Source organism: Gambusia affinis, linkage group LG04, assembly GCF_019740435.1.
Source record: "Gambusia affinis linkage group LG04, SWU_Gaff_1.0, whole genome shotgun sequence".
In the NCBI taxonomy this organism is placed as follows: domain Eukaryota; kingdom Metazoa; phylum Chordata; class Actinopteri; order Cyprinodontiformes; family Poeciliidae; genus Gambusia; species Gambusia affinis.
The window spans coordinates 32193839-32200941 of record NC_057871.1 but is presented as its reverse complement, the minus strand read 5'-3'; positions in this window follow the sequence as shown (position 1 = coordinate 32200941).

Below are 7103 nucleotides of genomic sequence, written 5' to 3'. Positions count from 1 at the left end.
TCTCCGGGTTCTCCAGCTTCCTCCCACAGTCCAAAAACATGACTGTCAGGTTAACTGGTCTCTCTAAATTCTCCCTAGGTGTGAGTGTGTGTGTGTGTGAATGGTTGTGTGTCCTGTGTGTTTCTGTGTTGCCCTGCGACAGACTGGCGACCTGTCCAGGGTGACCCCGTGACCCCGCCTCTCGCCTGGATCGTAGCTGGAGAGGAACCAGCAACCCTCCTGACCCCATTAGGGTGAACAGAAAATACCTGAGTGAAGTTGGCCCCCCCATCTTCTTCAAATCAGACAAAATTGGTGTCAAACGTTTGTGCCGGTTTGTGCAGCAAAAATTTTTGTTTGTGCCGCTATCATTTTACAGATATAAAGAAATGATTCTAGAGGTCATCAAAGGTCAACCAGCCCCCCCACCTTCTTCAAAATCAGACGAAATGGGTGTCAATTAACTCGACTACGTTTAAGATTTTTGTTTGTGCAGCTATGGATGGAATTGTTTCCTAATTAGATTTGGCTTATTGTCATATAAAAAAAATAACCTCAAACGATACACATTTCAAAAAGATGTTTGTCATTCTTGATTAAAACCTTTTGAAGAAAGTATTTGAAGTGCACAAATAACAAAACCCTAAGCTTAAAGTAACTTGAAATGAAAATTTCTTGTCCTGATTCCACTTCAATGTCCATCTATTGGCCCACATCACTGCTCTTCTGATGTTTGTATTAACCTGTTTATTTTTTAATCCTGGATATTTGTTGGGTCAATCTATAAAATCAAAGATCTTTTATCTTCCTTACATACAAACCAGAAGAGACTGAAAAGGCATTTAAAGATAATTATATAAACTTATACTCTCAACTTGAGCCAGCAGATGACAAAGCGATTAAGATATTTTTAAATTCACTAGATCTTCCAAACATTGGGCAATCACAAGATGCTATATCATGTGCACAGATTACAGAACTTCAAAATGCAGTTAAAGAAATGATGGATTTCCTAAATAATGGTATAAGGTCTTTAAATAAAAGAAACATATGAGCTGCTCTTGACATCAATTAACCAAACACTTAAAAATGGAACATTGTCTCCATCATGGAAAGAGGCTGTGATTACAGTTATACCTAAAGAAGGTAAAAATAGAGAATATTGTGAAAACTATAATAGGTCAATATTAAACTGATCCAATAGATGTCAAAGTTTTGTATCAGATTTGATAGATTGAGACCAATTTGGCTTTAAAGAATGACAAAGTCAAGACAATATAAGAAGAATCCTTCATGTTATGAAAAAGGTACAAAACAAAGAGTGAACAATTTTTTTAAGAAAGGTTTGGGAGTTTAAATCAAATCTTTCCAAACAAAACTGCAAAAATATGAACGTTTTCTCCACCACCAATCAGTACAATCCGTCAAAACATTATATCAAGATCCAACAGAAAGAATAAAAATAATAGTCTTTCAAATTGGTTTAGACTTGGAAGGTCAATTAGACAAGAATGCTGCCCTTCACCAACTTTAGTCACAATATTCACTGAACTTTGGTCCAAGAAATTAGGCAAACTGAGGAAATGAGGGGCTCAGAATCAAGGACACTGAGCACTGCCAAAAAATGTACTAAATGTTTTTACATTGAATAACATTTGTTTAGAAATACATTCTAAAAATGTTTAAAATAAATTGCTCCATTTGTAAAACAGTCTTCTTTTCTAGATGTGCTGATGCAGCGGCACCTGCACATTTAGTTGTCATCATCAAACGAGTGAGATTAATGGAAGTAAGGCCATAAAATAAACATATTACAGCCAAAAACACTTTTTAGAGTGCAAGGAGACTGTAGACATGGCTGTCCAATTACTGGCCTGATGACCTTTGCCCCATGTCTTCTCTGTTGTTACCCACTTTCCTGTCTAACTATTCTCAACTAAAGGCATGAGCAAAAACAATCCTTTTAATAAAGAGATTATTAGTTTACTTCTTTATTTGATGTAAGACAGACTTAAATTTATTGAATAATCTCAGTAAATTGAGTTGGATAAACTTAATTGCATTGTTTGTTACCAACTAAAGCAATTCAAGTCATCAGTCAGTCAATTAAATTTTATTTGTATAGCACATCTCAGCAGCAAGGTATTTCAAGGTGCATAACAAACACAAAAACGCAAATTCATGCAACATAGAATCATCAATCAAAACATTACATTAAGTCAAGTCTCATCAATAAATTAGTGATTAATTACGTTTCAAACAACTCTAAACAGGTGGGATTTAGTAGTCACTTGAAGAAAGTCAGTGTTTCAGCTGTCAGTGGTGCAACGCAGTGGCGCTGCACTAAAGAGGACGCAAAAACGGTGTGGGGAATTTTTTTAGTCAGCATTTTATGTACTTAACAGCTGTTGTGTATGAGATGATCAATAACAGAGGATCAGCACTGATTAGGCGCCCCTCCCCTCCTGTCAGCCGCTCTCTGGTACCTTGAGAACACAAGCTTTCTCACACCACTTAAAGACACACTAATCTCAGTGTGTGTAAACTTCAGAACTTGGAGAAAGTAGACAAATTCTCTGATTGTCACATCTAGCAACAAAAACTTATTTTGGTAATCCTGAGTTCAAATGGGAAACATTTAGTCGGACTAAACTTTAGTCACTAAAGTGACAGTGTATGAATTATAGCTGTAAGAATATATAAGATCATTTTTATCTCAATAAACGGAATTAAATTGTGCCTCTGTGACTAGTTAATGAAAATCTGGATTAAGTTTAAAATTGGTTCTTTGCAAAGTGACCTGTTAAGTTTTCATACAACACCAGTTAATCTTGATTTTTTTAAAATATTTTTCATGGATGAATGATTAATAGATTTAAACAATTCTTCAGAAACACTTACTGGAGGACTGTTGATTCAGACCACTTTAAACAATTCAAGGAATTTCTGCAAAATGTAAGGAAATTAAGGATTAATTTTTACTTTTGTATACTTCTAAAAATGCAAACAAAGACGTCTTAGATTGATTTAAAACAACATGCCATCTGGTTGGCATGTCACTTCACATATGAGGTTCACATATCTCAACATGATATGTGAAGGTTGAAATATGTGAATCTCAACCTTCACATATCTTGTTGAGATTCAGAGTCCGATGAGGCTCATCATGTTTTAAACAATATTTCCCACAGCTTGGAAAGATGTAGTGACATCAAATGAACCCTTGGTGGCGTGCTAAGTCTTACATTAGGCAGCAGGAGAACAGAGACATTCCTAATAAAAATCAGCTTTTATTTGCCTTCAAACATGGCTCCACATGTCACCACCTCCCTCTCCCTCTGAGCAGACAGGAATGAGCCTCATCATGCTTGCGTGTGGGCGTGGGTGTGTGTGTGTATGTGTGTGAAGACCCCACGTGAAGGATGGCGTGACTCTTGATCACAGTGAACAGGCGGAGAGCTGAATCGGGTTCACTGGAGGGCTGGATGGAGGGAGACAGGACTTGGAGGACCAGATGTATTTTACCGCAAATTGTAGGAGCAGACAGCAGAGCAGCTCAGACCATGCATTGTGTATGAGTGTTGTGTGTTTATATACTTAAGGTCACCATTAATGGACTCGGAAATCAGTGAGACCATTAGAGCAGATTAACATATCACTTTAACCCCTTCTCTAGATTAAGATTAAACTGTCATTATTCCCTTCCTCTCTATGTTTGCATCTGTTATCCACTCGCCTGTTTTTATTCTCTGTCTTTTTCTGTCTTACATCATTTCCTATTATCAAGGCCAAAGGTTGCTAAGCAACTTCACTTCTCTGGTGTTTGTCAGAAAAGATGTTTCTCTGCTGACCATCTAACTGCCATGTAATGTGTGAGCAGACATGTTGGATCAGAGCTGTGTTTGCATATATTTATCCAGACAGGAGAATGGAAAGCTTCTCTCTGATAGGTTTGCATGATTCCTCAACTTTATAAAAAGGATGAGTCAGGATAATGTGACTCATTCAACCACAATAAACCAGAATATAGAAACTCAAGCAGCTTATTGAAGAGAATTCAAAAGTCACACAGAACGTTGGTTGTGACAGCTTTAAGTTTTACATTATGCAGCAAACGTACCAGACACTATATCTATTAGATAAACATAAATTTAAAAAGATACTTTCAAATACAGACTAGATTTTTCAAAGCAACTATGAGGGTAAAAGCCCTTTGTTTTATCTGAATGTAGCCTTGTGTCCTTTCCTCTTTTCATTTTCTTTTGTTAGAAACTGTGGAGTATTCACTTTTAACCAAGAAAAGGAATTGGGACAAACTTGGAATCCAGAGACTCTAGTTTATTAATTTATTAGTAACTATTTAGTTTATATTTTAGAAACTGCAGAGTACTCACAATTTAGATCAATATTAGATTATTTTGTAGAGAGACTCCTATTATTGCAACTCAGAAAAGGAATTACAAAGAAATTAGAATCCAGAAAGAATTTTTCCAGACCATGAACACTTAGTTTTTATTACTTACAAACTGTGAAGTACTTATTACATTTAGAAATTTAGAGCACACTTAGAAAGTCCAGAGGATACTTACTTATACTCATTTAACAACCCAGAACAGGGATTAGAACTTGGAACCCAGAAAAACTACTTTAGTAACTACTTTTTAGACTCCTATTCTTCCAACCCAGTAAAGGAATTAGACCAGATGATACTTTCTTATACTTATCTACCAACCCTGATTGTTATTTTGTTTGTATTTCTTTTTAATTCATGTAAAGCACTTTGTAATGCCTTGTTGCTGAAAATGTGCTATAAATAAAAATTACCTTTATTTGAGAGTAGTTAGACAGGAAGGTGGGGAATGAAAAAGAGGAGAAAGTTCATCAAGCCTGGAATCCAGCCTGCGTCGGCCGCGTCGAGGACTAAGGTCTCCTAGATCTGCACCACCGCAGCATCTGGTTGGTCCAGGTTCTGTCCATGATGAAGCTTGAGTCATGACATCAGATGTACGATATGAATACAGCATTAAACTTAATTGTTTCAAGAAAAGTCAAAGTAAAAAGTTCCTTTAAGATAAAGACTTCTAACTTTTAAGTTAATTGAACACAAAAAAGTAAGTTGTCATAAATAAAGCAAAAGAATTAAGTGAGATTCATATAAATAAGTCCATAAAATGAACTGCAGCCTGAATGCACTTTTTAGAGTGCTCTTTTCCTATATTGTTAAGAACATAAAACATCTTTAGCATCAAGGACTCACTCAAATAGAACTATACTAAAAGATCTCTGAAAGCAACGCGAATCTATGTAAAAATTCCACAGGTCTTTGTTTCTCTTCAGCTTTTTTAATTATTAAAAAACAAGTTATTGCCATGAAAGGAGAAATATTGATCAATGAATCTTCTCAGTTCTGGCCAGTTAAACCAAATTTCTCCTAAAGCGCATCAATGACTAAACAGCAGAACCCGATTGATCATCACTTGTCTCTGTTAAAGGGAGTAAGAGATTATGTTAAATCAACACAATGTTAACATTATAACATGAGATGATGTTATTCCCTCAACATGGAATTGCACATCTGATGAGCTTATACTTCTCACTTCTGTGCTCCTCTAAGAACAGTAGTAAATGGCATGTGGAGGAGCATTGTTGCTGAAGGCAGTGTCAGAAAGAACAGAAGCTTCTTTAAAAAAACTGTTCTAGATTGGAGGTGTCTTGTTATTTATTTTGAAGAGTTAATACACATTTGCATATCTAGTGGTGTTTTCAATGTGTAACATGCTGCATTTGGTGAGAATTTGAAAATGTGTTAACAATCATAGTGGTGTTCAAGAGTTTCCAGGAGAACTGGAAACTGTTTTCTCGGTTAGCTGGTTTAGCTTGAGGCTCCCAGCTGTGTGAGCCTCGATGACGCCATCTTGGAGGTTACCGGGAGGTTACTATGGTTACCGGGGTTAAATAACAGTAGTTTACCCCACTATGGTTCCTGGGTAATTTCTGAACAATCCAAAGCATAAAATTGTTCTTCAGAAATATCCTTGACCTCAGCCCTATTAAAACCTTATTAACAACGATTAAATGTTGGACCTGTCCTAGAAAATCTAACAGATAAATGGCCTCTAGAGCTACAGACAAATAGACTGGCTAAATATGCGCATATTTATTCAGATGACTATTGCATTCAAACTTCTGAATGCCACTGCAGTGAACCTGGGTTGTTTTCTAAACTGACCAAGGTTTGAATTAGTTTGGTATTTTATATTGAATTAATTTTTGGCCTCAGTTTTTTCTCAGCAAGAACAACACTACTACTACTACTACTACTACTACTACTACTACTACTACTACTACTACTACTAATAATAATAATAATAATAATAATAATAATAATAATAATAATAATAATAATTAGACTCTCCTCAAACATTTCATCAGTGAGGGAAAAAAACAGCAATCTAAGGAGGTTTACAGTGTCTGTAATAAATGTTCACCCGGTTTTGGCCTTTAGAAATCAATTATGATCAACACATTTTTTTTTTAACAAAAACAAAGATATTTAATGTCAAAGTGAAAAATTATTTTAAAATAAAAATACTTCAGTAAAAATATTCAACATCCATCCATGCATTTTCTGTTCACCCTGGTCCCTAATGGGGTCAGGACATTACAATTAGGAAAACTCTGATTTACAGGAAAGCATTCAAGCAAAGCATGATGTTGTAAGACTGCAGTACTAATCCATTCTATGTAACAGCAACACTACAGCAGAGATTGTCAAAAAATGAATGCCTGTCACACACTCACAAAAGAAATTTGTGACCTCATAAACAATCGTACAGAGACCATTGATAAAGATTATAGTCATCTTGAGAAAGAAAGAAAGTAAGAGAATCATTAAACAAAGATGAATATGAATCTATCTTTGGTCAAGCTGAAACCGTAAGCTCATCAAAGTCATCAGAGTTCAAGCAGCCATTCCAGCTCATCTAGTTCTAATAACAGCAAGGCAGATGCACAAGTAGAGCTCGCTGCTAAAGCGGAGCAATCAAAGACCACAAAAGAAATTCAAGCACAACATGCACATCTCCAAAAATTAGAAAATGAATGGAAACTTAAAGAGTCAAAAA